Source organism: Podarcis filfolensis, assembly GCF_964270895.1.
Source record: "Podarcis filfolensis genome assembly, chromosome: 1".
In the NCBI taxonomy this organism is placed as follows: domain Eukaryota; kingdom Metazoa; phylum Chordata; class Lepidosauria; order Squamata; family Lacertidae; genus Podarcis; species Podarcis filfolensis.
This window is the reverse complement of record NC_139604.1, coordinates 34,380,977-34,395,231: the sequence shown is the minus strand read 5'-3', so window position 1 is coordinate 34,395,231 and position 14,255 is coordinate 34,380,977. Positions and strand designations below refer to the sequence as shown.

The following is a 14,255-nucleotide window of genomic DNA, read 5'->3' as shown; positions in this document are numbered from 1 at the left end:
CGCCGAAGAATTGATGCTCTTGAATTATGGTGCTGGAGGAGTCCCATGGACTGCAAGAAGATCAAACCTATCCATTCTGAAGGAAATCAGCCCTGAGTGCTCACTGGAAGGACAGATCCTGAAGCTGAGGTTCCAATACTTTGGCCACCTCATGAGAAGTGAAGACTCCCTGGAAAAGACCCTGATGTTGGGAAAGATGGAGGGCACAAGGAGAAGGGGACAACAGAGGACGAAATGGTTGGACAGTGTTCTTTAAGTTACGAACATGAGTTTGACCAAACTGAGGGAGGCAGTGGCGGACAGGAGTGCCTGGCGTGCTCTGGTCCATGGGGTCACGAAGAGTCGGACACAACTAAATGACTAAACAACAACAAGAAGACTTTGATTCTAGACAGTTATCATTTATCACTTGAGAGTTTATTGTTTGTAGATATGTATAATTATTATTTTTCTTGTTGGTTCAAGAAGTACAAATTGGGTAGTTTCTCTTTATAAAATACAAGCAAAATTGAATTCCTTCCCCATCCCTATCTCTCTCTCTCTCACACACACACACACACACAGTGTTATTGTTTGTCTAACCAAAAGTGGGTGTTACCAACTCCTGGAAAATTGTGCTATTCATTAAGAGCAAACACATCAGTCTGGGAGTATTCCTTGTTCAGAAAAAGTTGAAGAGCATGCTAAATGAGGAGCTGTTAGTAAAAGTGTAGGGAGAGAGAGAAGGAAGTCACCCTAGGCAAGAAGCTGAGTAGTGAGAGCAAGGAGAACTTCACGTTCAGTTCCTAACATTAGCGCAACACCCTCAAAGGAAGAAAGAGGAAATTATGACATAATGAAGACTGACAGCCTTGAAGTCTGAGGCTAACTAAATCTTCAAGGATATCCTCACAGCACGAATCGTAGCAAATTTCCACTGCAGCAAAATCTTTAAGAGGAGTAAGTAGAGCATGTCATTGAAGCAAAAGAAACTATGTTATTCTGGACATCAAACTTAACTGCATGCATTATAGGCCTTTTGTTGTTGTCCTTGTTCTTTGGTCTCTGAGGGACTGTACTGAAAATCACTGGTATTAAAACGAGGGCACCAAATAATAAGAATCTTAAGATGGCTGAAGTGGAAACCCCATAACTACTGATAACAGTGTTGTATGTTATTACTATCCGATGATCTGTCTAGAAATATGGATGGCAACACACATTTTACTCTTCTTCTTTTTTTGACGTTTTGAGGATTTGGCACAGGTAATTTATTTTTAGAAGACTGGCAAGGTTCCAATTATAGAAGAGGGATTGGGGTGAAAGGCTTGACTTGTGGGGAAAACATCTCCTGTCACGCTGCACTGATAGCTGTTACACTGTGTGTATGGCCAACCTCTCTGTCACCTCGTGAAGAGTTTGCCCTTCTTAGGAGTGCAGATTATGCAAGGCAAGCTTAAGACAATGACAAGATGCCAAGATGAAAATGCATTCAGGAGAAGTTGCACTCGCAAGGTGAGAACCAGAAAAGGCGCTGCAGCACAAGGTCTTTTGTGCCTCCAGTTCGTCAATCTTTGTAAAATGAGTGACATCATTTAAAAATATGTATAAAATTCACCCCACCAGCTTCCATTGACGACTGTGGCATTGCGACAGAAAATGGAGGGTAAAATATCTGACCTTGGCCTAATGTCAGGAAGCAACCAGTTGGACAAAAAAACCTGCTGTGTTTGGCCATTCATTCCAGCTTGTTTTATCTCTCTCCCTGTCCCATATCCCTGTCCCGGAATTAAGATCGCCGGAAGAAATATCAACAACCTCAGATATGCAGATGACACAACCTTGATGGCAGAAACTGAAGAGGAATTAAAGAACCTTTTAATGAGGGTGAAAGAGGAAAGCGCAAAATATGGTCTGAAGCTCAACATCAAAAAAACGAAGATCATGGCCACTGGGCCCATCACCTCCTGGCAAATAGAAGGGGAAGAAATGGAGGCAGTGAGAGATTTTACTTTCTTGGGCTCCATGATCACTGCAGATGGTGACAGCAGTCACGAAATTAAAAGACGCCTGCTCCTTGGGAGAAAGGCGATGGCAAACCTAGACAGCATCTTAAAAAGCAGAGACATCACCTTGCCAACAAAGGTCCGTATAGTTAAAGCCATGGTTTTCCCAGTAGTGATGTATGGAAGTGAGAGCTGGACCATAAAGAAGGCTGATCGCCGAAGAATTGATGCTTTTGAATTATGGTGCTGGAGGAGACTCTTGAGAGTCCCATGGACTGCAAGAAGATCAAACACATCCATTCTGAAGGAAATCAGCCCTGAGTGCTCACTGGAAGGACAGATCGTGAAGCTGAGGCTCCAATACTTTGGCCACCTCATGAGAAGAGAAGACTCCCTGGAAAAGCCCCTGATGTTGGGAAAGATGGAGGGCACAAGGAGAAGGGGACGACAGAGGACTAGATGGTTGGACAGTGTTCTCGAAGCTACAAACATGAGTCTGACCAAACAGCGGGAGGCAGTGGAAGACAGGAGTGCCTGGCGTGCTCTGGTCCATGGGGTCACGAAGAGTCGGACACAACTAAAGGACTAAACAACAACTGTCCCATATTTCCCACTTAGCGTGCAAGGGAAGAAATGCACAACAGACATTTGGTAATGTGAAAAATAAAATGAACAAAAAATAAATAAAGACGACAAAATGATGAGGTAATACATTTAGACAACTCTATTTATTTGGGGGGGGGGTTATGTTGACCCCACCCCAAAAAGATGGTTCAGGAAAAGTCAGATTGGAAAACAAATGTCTTTTGGACATTTTAAATGAAAATATAAAAAGGGGGAAATGGCGAAAGTGCCCTTAGTAACAACCGGTGTCATTCTTAGGAACATAGGGAAGTGCCCTACGTTGTACCAGACTGCTTGTCCATCTTGCCCAGTATTTTGCTTGCATTTTAATGAGAAACTACCCAGTTCACACCTCTTGAATCAATATGAACAAAACCACAGGCATCCCAGCCAACCAACGTGTACAAAAAATACAAACATTGGGGTAAGTGTGTGTGAAATGCATATATTAGCAGAAATAACAGACAAAAATGCACTGTATATGGGGAAATCACTTGCAAAAATGTGTCTATTAGTCAAAATGCACATAAAAATGTGTCTGTTTGGAAAAATTCACAGTAAAGACGCTGATGAATTTCCAGGAGAATTTGTGGAAGTGAGCTTAAATTGGGGAAATGAGAACCTTTTGGTTTAAATATTGTTTTGAATCTATTTGTTGTTTTGGTGCTTTTAAACTGTTTTTAATTATCTTCATTGAATTAAGATAATCTAATTAATTAATTTAATTAATTAATACACATAATTTTTTGTGTAAGTCTCAAGATTGTGGTTTAGAATTAGTTGTAACAACAACAACAACAACCTGAGAGAAACCTAAATTGACAGATTCACCCATCTCTAACTCCACTTGGAGTGAGACCCTTCTCCAGGGTCTCACACAGAGCAGGAATTCTCTTACCACCCACTCCCTGATCCTATGATTGGAAATTCCAGAGAATGAACCTGAAACAACCAGTATACAAAGCATCTCTATACTTTCAAGCCAGGAACCTTCTTCTTCACTGTTCCTCTATGGTTGGGCGAGTGTACTACTCACTCACTCCAGAAACTCACTCACCGTGCCTCAGCCCCAGATTTTTGCTTGCCACTGTCAGTAGATTTTCTGCAAGACCTGTGTTGAGATACATTACAGTTGGCTTTATAGTTGATCAGACGGTAAAAAAACCTTAATAGAAACTAAAAACATATTTAGAAAAGAGGCGTGTTCTGCAGCAGAAATAATTGCCCCCAGCACCAGGGTGCTTTCTTAGGCCCATCCCTAGAAGGCAATATTGTCAGCATGACTTTTTAAATTTTCTGCTGACATTTGGCCAGACTAGTGAGGAGGTAGCCAGAAGCTAAATGATCAGACTCATCTGGTTCATTATAGATTAATCGGTCAATTAAAGCTTACCAGACCAAATGTCAAGCACAGAAAACAGCTGTTTTTGATCATCATTTCAAGAAGAACTCAGAAGGCTCCAATATTAACAGGTGACAAATGGGGATTCAAGATGAAGCAAATGGACTCTCTACTTTGAATTAATTTTAAGGACACCAGTATCGTCTATCTTGCAGACAAGTGGACATTTACACCATACCCATAAGCATCCCTTAATGATTTAATTGTTGATAGAACACTGTTGTAATTGAATCAAGTCCAGAAAAGAAAGCCTTAAATTCCCTAAAGCCTTCCAGCTTTCTATGTAACAAATCCCACGTTTGCAGGGCATAAAATGTGAAAACAATGCTGCCTGTTAGAAGTCAGTGTTTTATGTTGACACTCTTATCACAAACAAAAGAGAATATATTTGCATAGGCATTATATATTGCTCAATCTTTTATGGCTTTTATTATTTCATTCTGTTTTGGGGGTATGTTTTGTGTACACAAGATCTCAACTTAAGCCAATAGTTGATTTTACAGCTACTTTGGGTTGCATACCTCATTAACTAGAAATATGTGTCATGGCTCATTAATGACTTGGGCCAGATCTTCCACTCGTGGTGTTGTATTAATCCACAACACTCTTGCTGTTCGGGTTTTGAACATGTTTGTTGGTATTGGCCCTTGATCTGTAGGATTTGAAAGAAGAAACGCCACTTGAAGCTTATGGTGTGACTTGGCCCTGCTCAAATGATGTCTATTGCAGCTGTTTCTGTTTCTGTTGCTACTTCCAAGTACAAAATCAGAATCATAAGGTTTATAGATTTTGTCTTTTTGCATGGTGGTTCAGCCTGTGTAGCTGTGCTCACCTTCTCTGCACATGTGAAGAAGTCATACCACTCAACTGCCCTGCTTTAAGCGGGACATCCTGGAATAACAGAAGCCATCCTGGCTTCTGACTGGATCCTGGGAAGTCCACTTTTAGCTCCAGCAAGAGTGTGGTACCAAAAAACTCCCATTTTGAGAGGGTGTGCTCTCACACAAGTCACCTGGCTCCCGTGAGAGTACAGCACTGAAATAAGTGCATTCTGATTTTGCCTCCAAGCTGCTTATGTGCATGGAAGCCTACAGACACACAACTAGGGATGGAAGAGAAATTCAGTTTAGTATGCAATACGTTTACAGTTGAAGCTATCAAATTTGTTCTTTCCTGAACAATTGGTGGACCGAAACACAGCTATCCTTTGATATTCACATTTACAGCGGTACCTCGGGTTACATACGCTTCAGGTTACATACGCTTCAGGTTACAGACTCTGCTAACCCAGAAATAGTGCTTCAGATTAAGAACTTTGCTTCAGGATGAGAACAGAAATCGTGCTCCGGCAGCACGGCGGCAGCAGGAGGCCCCATTAGCTAAAGTGGTGCTTCATGTTAAAAACAGTTTCAGGTTAAGAATGGACCTCCAGAACGAATTAAGTACTTAACCCGAGGTACCACTGTATCTGAATTTTGAAATGCAGTTTTCCAACTCAACAATTGTTTACATTGAGGGGAAATGTGGATTTTGACACCAACTTTTAAACACTTGCTGAAAACTTTCTTGTTCTACCAGGCCCATGCAGGCAATTAAGAGTACAGCCCCCCATAATGTTCTCTTGATGTTTGTTTCTTTTTCTTCTGCTTTTAACTTGTTTTTAACCTTTTATGATTTTATTGTTTGGATTTATGTTTTTATATTGTTGTAAACTGCTGTGATATATATTTAAGATGCAGAGGTATGTTAATATTTTTAGAAATAAACAAAAGGGAACATATTTGTGAAAATAACACACACAAAATGCATTACAGCTTGAAAAACTGTGTACATTAATAAAAATTGCATATAAAATGTGTTTATTGGGAGATTGTTGGCATCCGTCTTTCTCCAGAGAGAAATTCACACTAAAAGGCTGGTGAATTTTCATGAGGATATTCATGAGGATCACAGATTACTGCAAAATGTGGAGCACTGGATTTCAGATTAGAAGAATGAGAAACGGAGAGAAACAAAACTGAGAGATCCTGCCTACAACCATATATAAAATTTCTAATCATGCAAAACAGAGTCAAGGGGCGGTATTCAATGCTAGCTCTACTAGCATTAACGTCTATTGTTGTCAAAATGCATGACTAACAGGTTCATTAATTTCTATGGGTCTGCTTTGAGTTGAACCTAGTTGAATAAAACCCAGGGGGTCCTATGCGCACCTCCAGTTGAACATGGTGAGAGTGATCCTGCTCTCCCCTCAGTACTGCGGGTATGGGTAACCTGCAGACCTCCACATGTTCCTGAACTACAGCTTTCATCATCCCTGGTGACTGACCATTGCTTGCTATGGCTTCTGGGATTTGTAGTTCAGCAACATCTGGAGGGCAAAGTGTTCCCCACTCCTGAACCACTGTCTTCACAAGTACCTCTAACTTTTGGCCATACAATGACCCTTCCCACTTTCATTTTGCAAATTTAACAAGAAGAAAGTCTCTGCTAGCAAACTCTGTGACCTTTCTGACATCTGCATTTCCACTGAAAGTTCCAACAGGCTCTCTCTTGTGTGTAAAAAAAAAAAAAAAAGCCCTACGTCACTACAAGAAGCCCTGTGGCTTAATATTAGGCAGGCCTTCTGCTTCTAAATACTCTTCATTCGCACATTGGGATACTAACAAGGATCCTTTTTAAAAAATCTAGCAATGGATAGTGCAATTCTAGTAATGGAAGAAACCAAGTAGTTCCCTTCCTCCTGATTCTGTTGAAGATTATTAATGTTGGCATTTAAAAAACTGGACTGACAGCAGGTGTGGAAAAAATATGTCAGAATAGGTGGCTGTGTCTTCTTTTGTTCCCTTGAGTACTCTGAATCTCAGCTGGGCTACGTAATAACTAATGCAATATAGAAGTTCTGGCTTATTTGTTTTTAAAAATGTAGCCCACCTATGGCTGACATATTGGCCTCAAGGCACATTGCAACATATTAAAGCTACTGCAAAAGAAGTCTCACCAGTTTCTTTCTAAAAATAATTTAAAACATAATTTTTTTCAGAGTGAAAAGTTAAACGGTAAGGCCTCTATCCATTGCCCTTGCTAGGGCCAACTGCTATTGGCTTCTCTGCTCCCAGGATTATGTCCTGCAGTGGCCATGGTCTTTTAAATCCTTTGCACATCTACTCAGTTCTACTGAAGCCACATGCACGTCATACATTTAAAGCACTAATGATACCACTTTAAACAGCCATGGCTTCCCCCAGTGCCAAACAAGCTATAGCATAGGGCCCCACTCTTTTTGCCCCCCCCAAAAAAAATATACTTCTTAATTGTATTTCAGTTCAACAATTACTTTGATAAAATACATATTTTGTTATGTGCAAATGGCTTCAGATACCTATTAGGTCAATAAATTACCATATAGCATATATTCAACACACAAAAAACGACAATTTGTTGTTGACAAAGGACAGCTGGATATATAAAGGGCCCCATTACCTTCAGTAGCTTAGGGCCTCATCAATCCTAAATCTGGCCCTGGCTTCCCCCCAAAGAATTCTGGGAGCTATAGTTTGTTAAGGGTGATGAGAGTTGTTCGGACACCCCAATTCCCCTCCCAGAGATTCAATTCCCAAAGTGGTTTAGCCGTCAACCCCTCTTCACAGGAAACTCTGCAGGCTGATAGCATACACATAAGTGTTAAAAGTCAGCATTTTATTTTTCCAACTCAGATTGATGGGCCTTTAGTATAATCTTTTCCTTCCAAACTTTAAAAAAAAAAATACAAAAAGATACGACTTGACAGATCACTTTCCCATTATAGAAAACAAACCCTCTTGGATTTCCAGAAAAAAACATCTTTTTATCTGCTTTTAGTATGAAAAATTCAGGAATTAGATAGCTGTCCAAGGGTGAGAAATGTTAAAGCCAGGAATACAATGGTTGCATTAGCTCCCATTTCCGATAGTAACTTCCCGAAAGCTGAAACAGACCTCTGTTGTTCAGTGCTGCTACCCTCCTGAAGCCAAAATGAGAATTTCAGCCAGATTGCATGGGTTTTTGATAAGGAGCCTCTGGCTCTTGATTTCCTGCTGTAAACTGAAATGTGATGAAGCTTCAGCTATCTCTCTGTTGCTTTCCTGCTAAACCAGTATTTCAAAAGTGTTGTCTTCATGCATTGCCATTTGCTATATTCAAATAAAGAAAAGTGCTCTGAAGCCAGTAACAATATTTTAAAGAGTCCAGTGCTATACCTATCTACCCAGAAGTAAGCTCGACAGGGTTTGTTCCCAGCTAAGTGGGTATAAGATTGCGACTGTAGACAGTCAAACAAATGTCTAGCAAGGGTGGAGAGCCTGCCATCCAACAGATGTTGCTGGAATACAAGTCCCATCAACCCTGACCATTGGCCATGCTGGGAGTCAGAGTCCAACAACAACTGGAGCACCACAGGATTCCCATTTCTGTTTTATAGCTTAGGCTGCAATCGTATAGCCACTTAACTGGGAGCAAGCCCCACTGAATGCCATTTTCTTAGCTGGTGGTCAAGAGTGCACCATGGGTTCTGGCTATGTCACAAAGGTAGCTATCACATTTTTATGGTTAGCCTTGAAGATGGCGGCAATCAGCAGTTGAATGGGTTGGGCTACCTGAACTGGGTGTATATTTGAGACAAACAAAATTATCTACTTATGTGTATATGTTGTGTAATTCTGCAATTACACAATATATGGTTAAGTCCAGTCAAAGGTGACTATAGAGTTGTGGCGCTCATCTCACTTCAAGCCGAGGGAGTCGGTGTTTGTCCACAGGCAGCTTTCCAGGTCATGTGGCCAGCATTACTAAACTGCTTCCAGTGCAACAAGACACCGTGACGGAAACCAGAGCACACAGAAATGCCGTTTACCTTCCCACCGCAGTGGTACCTATTTATCTACTTGCGCTGACATGCTTTCGAACTGCTAGGTTGGCAGAAGCTAGAACAGAGCAACAGGAGCTCACCCTGGCGTGGGGATTTGAACCACCGACCTTCTGATCAGCAAGCCCAAGAGGCTCCGTGGTTTAGACCACAGCACCACCTGCACCCGCAAGTAGGAGCTGAGCTCAACAGCACTCTCCCTTCCTGCCATTTTCAGCAACTGCTATTCAGAAACATACTTGTTCCAATGGCATGAAGAACTGGAGAGCTGTAATGAGCTGGGTTCTTGACACAGAAAAGGAAAGCAGGGTAATTGAGGATCAACCCAGAGGGTGATTCTCTCTCTTTCTGTGCCATTTCTTCCAAGTCCATGGCCTCATGGAGAGTCTGAACCCTGCATAATGACTCCTAGTGAATATGCTGTGGTAATCCATGAACACTGGATGGAGTACTCAAAATTAAAGGCTGTCACAGATCCCTATGACCAGTAGCATATCTTTTATCAATATTTGCTGGAGGTCTTATAAGAATAAACATTTTTTTCTTCATGTCAATAACTGGCAGAAACTTCTGTTTCCTTGTTATCAGTTTCTGGTGAAGCTGCATAGTGCTCTTGGGTAATACTCAAGTAACAACAATGCTGTTTCCTTTTTAAATCCAAAATCTGTGAGACCCCCCTTTTTTTAATGCAGAAAAACCGGAGTGTCAGCATGCCAGCAACCTAAGTTAGATATGTATCTCCTGCGGTTGCCATGGCAAATGTGGAACCACAATGATATCAATCTATCAGCAAAAACATTATCAGGCATTTCCTGTTAGTGGTCTTGTACCTTTCCAGTCTGTTGCTGAGCTAGATAAGAAGGCAGTTGCTTACATTTCTGGCAGGAGATCAGAGCAGTGGCAGGGTGCCATTGTAGGCAATCATGAAATGTCACTGAGGAATCTGACAGTGGAATTTTTAGGTCAGAAAGCTAGGAGGCTCAGCAGGACACCGGTGAGGTACATTAAATTACCCTACCATTCTTGTCAGTTTTATTACACACTTTCCTCGAAGCAACCGGTGGGGAACATAAGGATATTAGTGTCAATATTTTGGGTCATAAGGCAAAAAAAGGAGCAAAGTGTTAAAACAAATGCAAATGAAATGAGAGGCTGCGTACACACCATGCATTTAAACCAGGCATAGACAAACTTGGCCCTCCAGATGTTTTGAGACTACAATTCCCATCATCCCTGACCACTGGTCCTGTTAGCTAGGGGTGATAGGAGTTGTAGTCCCAAAACATCTGGAGGGCCAAGTTTGCCTATGCCTGATTTAAACCATTTGAAAGCAAAGAATTTTGGGAACTGTAGTTTCTTGTGGGTGCTGAGGAAAACTACAGCTCCCATTATATTTTGCAGGGAGGAGGGGATATGCTTCAACTGTATAGTGTGTATGCAGCCTCAGTACTCATTCCCCCTCTAGGAATGTTTGGAGTTCTGAGACTCTGATCAAAAGAGTGTAGAGTTTTAATACATTATTCACCTTACAGAATCAGGTCCATTCCTGAACAGGGACTATATTCATGTATTGGTTTTTTGTTTTTGTTTTTACTAATACTTATTGGTGTTCATATAGTTGCCCAGAGTGGCTGGGGAGGCCCAACCAGATGGGTGGGGTATAAGTAATAAATGATTATGATTGGAGGACGGGAGCTTGTCACAGCAGGAGGGAGTGACACCCTGGCTTCTTCACCAGCCTGGCTCATCTCAGCCTCTCGGCCTCCTTCCTCTTCTGCTTCTGGATTTCTCTCTGCCACAGACTCTCCCAGCTCACTAAACCTCTTCAGCTTCTTCCCAGTCTTCTCCCTCTTCTCCCTCTGACCACTCACTGTTGTCCCACCAGCAATCCCTGGACTCTGAACAGCTGGTTTCCCCAGCTGTTGCCTCCCACTACTTCTCTGCATCCAGCCAGTCCACAACATCAACTTTAGTGTTTTCTTTGCGTTATGTTTCCACAGGCTTCAGCCAAAGTCAATCTTCAAATGGTTGGAGGAGGGGCCTTTCACTAGATAGAAGCAACAGTAATCAAACACTTCCAGATATGTGCACACAGGTGAGCAGGTGTGATTTTGCCTTGGCTAGACATTGCCCTTTGACTGTATCTTTAATGGGTTTGAAGTCATTGCCATAAACATTGACCTTAAAGCAATCCTGCATTTCACACTTTCAGCAGAGTGGAGCTGCCATTTGGAATTAGCAACACTCGATCTGTAGCGGGGCCAGGCAATGCTATCCAGCCTTGGGCAGCATCATGTCTTGATTTATGAAGGTGAGCCATGACTGCTTTATATGTGAAAAGTCCAGCTCCATCTCTGAGGGCTCCAGCAGCAAATTAGAACAACAGGGAGTTACTAGCGTCCTTCTTCATAGCTCTAGGCAGGAAATTGTAAAAAAAAACAAAAAACCCCAACAATCTTAAAGTTCACCACAAATGTCTCTCTTATTGGATGGTTTGATCAGGTCTGGAAGATGGCCCTGGCTGAAGAATTAATGGATCAAATTAGGTTGCAAAAGAGTTCAATTAAAGCAGATTTATTTGTAGAAGCCAAGCACGCATTCTCAGTGGCAGAGGAACCCTCTCCGCCACCCAGGGCAGGACGCCGAGGGGCGGGGCAAACCGCCTGGTGATGCATGTGCAACGTCCGTACAGGCTGCACATGCAACGTCCATACAGACTGCACATGCGCGGCAGCCCATATGGATGCCGTGTGGACGCGGTGCGAGTGGCGCCCACACTAACTGCGTGCACACCCTCTGCCGCTCTATAGCTGGGGGGAGGCAGTGGGCCATCTTGTCACACACACCCCAGGGCGGTGTCTGGGGCGACCTGCCCCCCTTCGTACGCCCCTGTGTATTCTTAGAATATATGGTGCACTAATCCATATGGTCCTTCTGCTTCACCAGTGCGGTTTGGGAAATCTTAAGGATAGTCTAAATTTATAATATTGGGATAACTATAATAAATGTGAAACGTTGTGTTGTGACCCATGTGTAGTAACAGATTTTATTCTCCCATGAGGATAAAATCTCTCAAATCATGCCCTGGTCAGTGGATTACCATATACTTATACATGCTTATAGACAAATTGGGGTAATGTTTAGAGTTTTCTGTGGGGTTTTTTTTGGCCTTTTTTGTTGTTGTTCCTTTTTAACTGTTCATCAAAATGAGCTGTGCTATAGTATCAGGAACATATTGCATCTCACCTTGATAAGAAGCCCATTCCAAAGTAACTGAAGTTTCCAAACAATCTTCAAAGGCAGTCACATATAAAGCATGCTACAAAAATCAGTCAATGAGTGATTTTTTTAAAAAAATGGACTGCTGCAGTCAGATTGAAAGGTTCCAGAAGATTGTTGAGCCAGTCTTAATTTCACAAAGATGCTCCTGGTTACAGCTGACGCCTGAAAACCCAGGTCTAAGGGTAGATCCAAGATTGTGTTTTATTCTGTTTTAATTGTGTATACTGCTTTGGCAGCTTTAAGTGAAGGGGTCTACCAATCTGCATAGTAATAAGGGTGTAAACCAAGCTGTGCAGACAGGGATAGTGCTGTGGCTTGAGAGAATGTGGGTTCTATTTGACAAAGGCAACAGCTGAGAACACGCTTAAGAAGCGGACAAATCAAAACAGTGCCACAGAACCACACTGGCATCAGTCTGTCGTCAGCGTCATCCACATTTCAATTTATTTTGCTATTACTATTACTTATATCCTGCCTTTCGGGATAGGAACATAGGAAGCTGTGTTATAACGAGTCAGATCATTGGGCCATCTAGCAGGGTAAGGTAAAGGTAAAGGACCCCCAGATGGTTAAGTCTAGTCGAATTCGACTATGAGGTGCAGTCCTCATCTCCGCTTTCAGGTGGAGCAAGCTAGTGTTTGTCCACAGACAGGTTTTCTGGGTCATGTGGCCAGCATGACTAAACCACTTCTGGTGCAAGAATGACGAGTGCCAGAATGCATGGAAATGCCATTTACCTTCCTGCCTCAGCGGTACCTATTTATCCACTTGCGCTGGTATGCTTTTGAACTGCTAGGTTGGCATAAGCTGGGACAGAGCGACAGGAGCTCACCCCGTTGCGCAGATTATGATCAGCACTCTCTGCACTGTCAGACAGTGGTCTTTCCTAGCTTAACTTGGAGATGCTGCAAGTTGAACCTGCAGCTTTTGGTATGCAAAGCAGAGCAATAACCCTTCCCCTCAATACAATTTTTTACAAGGCACCTTATGAGAAACATTAGAATTCTTTTAAAGTCACAGCAAACAATGTCAACAAATAAAGTCATCAGGATATGGCTGCTGAACTTGGAGACACCATTGTAGGGGTAGCAACCACTTCTTGTTTCTCTCAGGGCAGCTTTTGCTGGCAGGAAACTCTATGGCAGGAGCCACGCCTCAAATCTGTTCGCTTTTCAGCTCAACTTTTTTTGTTTAGAACCAGTAGAACTCTTCTCACTTTGGAACATGGCTCGGGAGCAATCTGGAAAACACTCAGACTCAGCACATATGTACATAACCGCCGGGGGCCAGGAAACAATTTCACACTTAGTGCCAAAGAGCTTCTGACATTTTGGTGTGTAATTACTATACACCACCAAAGCCTAATATACTCGATCTATAGAGAATACTGCTTATGGATCAATGACCTGAGCATTCCCAACGTGGCTTAAAGGAATGTGCCCTGCATTTATTCCTTAAAATAAAATAATAAAGCTTCCTTTGAATGCACATAGCTATCTTTCAAAGAGCATGAAAAAGGTCAGTGGGCCTCATGGGTAACTGAATAATGCAGCTGCCTGCATAAACAAGAAGTGTGTAGAATGGAAGAGCAAATTTTCATTGATGACGGCAATGATATCATGCAATACTATAACAATTAGCACTTTGCAATCATATTGAAAAGTCTGCTAAAGCCAATAGAAGGCTTTTGACTCCAAAGTAAATATGTGAACAAACTTTACAGCAGCTCCAATGAGGCACTTTGATGAAAAGCAAGCATTTGGAGGTGGAGGCATCACTGATAGCACCAGACGAGAGGGACATGGGATGCAAATTCCTCATAGAACAATAACTCACACCCCCAAACCCCACATTAGTTAGCCCATGTAGTTACTAGAGGAAATGAATTTTTCACATACGAATTATAAATTAATCTTAAACTTGACAGTAATACAATGCTGCAACCTTAAATATGTTCGATCAATTCCATTAACATCTATAGGACTTCCTTCAAAGAGAATATGTTTTAAAATGGGAGTATTAGTGTTAAATGCAATATTATTTCTCTTTCAAAAATCTG

General features: G+C 42.0%; 1 long non-coding RNA gene across 1 annotated transcript; it reads left to right on the top strand.

Annotated features, from left to right (window-relative positions):
* The first annotated feature begins 10,457 nt into the window (after window positions 1-10,457).
* LOC310746194 lies at window positions 10,458-13,502 on the top strand. Its single transcript, XR_014540512.1, has 4 exons — window positions 10,458-10,481; window positions 10,915-11,009; window positions 11,127-11,225; window positions 13,314-13,502. It is a non-coding gene; the product is annotated as an uncharacterized lncRNA (long non-coding RNA).
* Window positions 13,503-14,255: the final 753 nt, after the last annotated feature.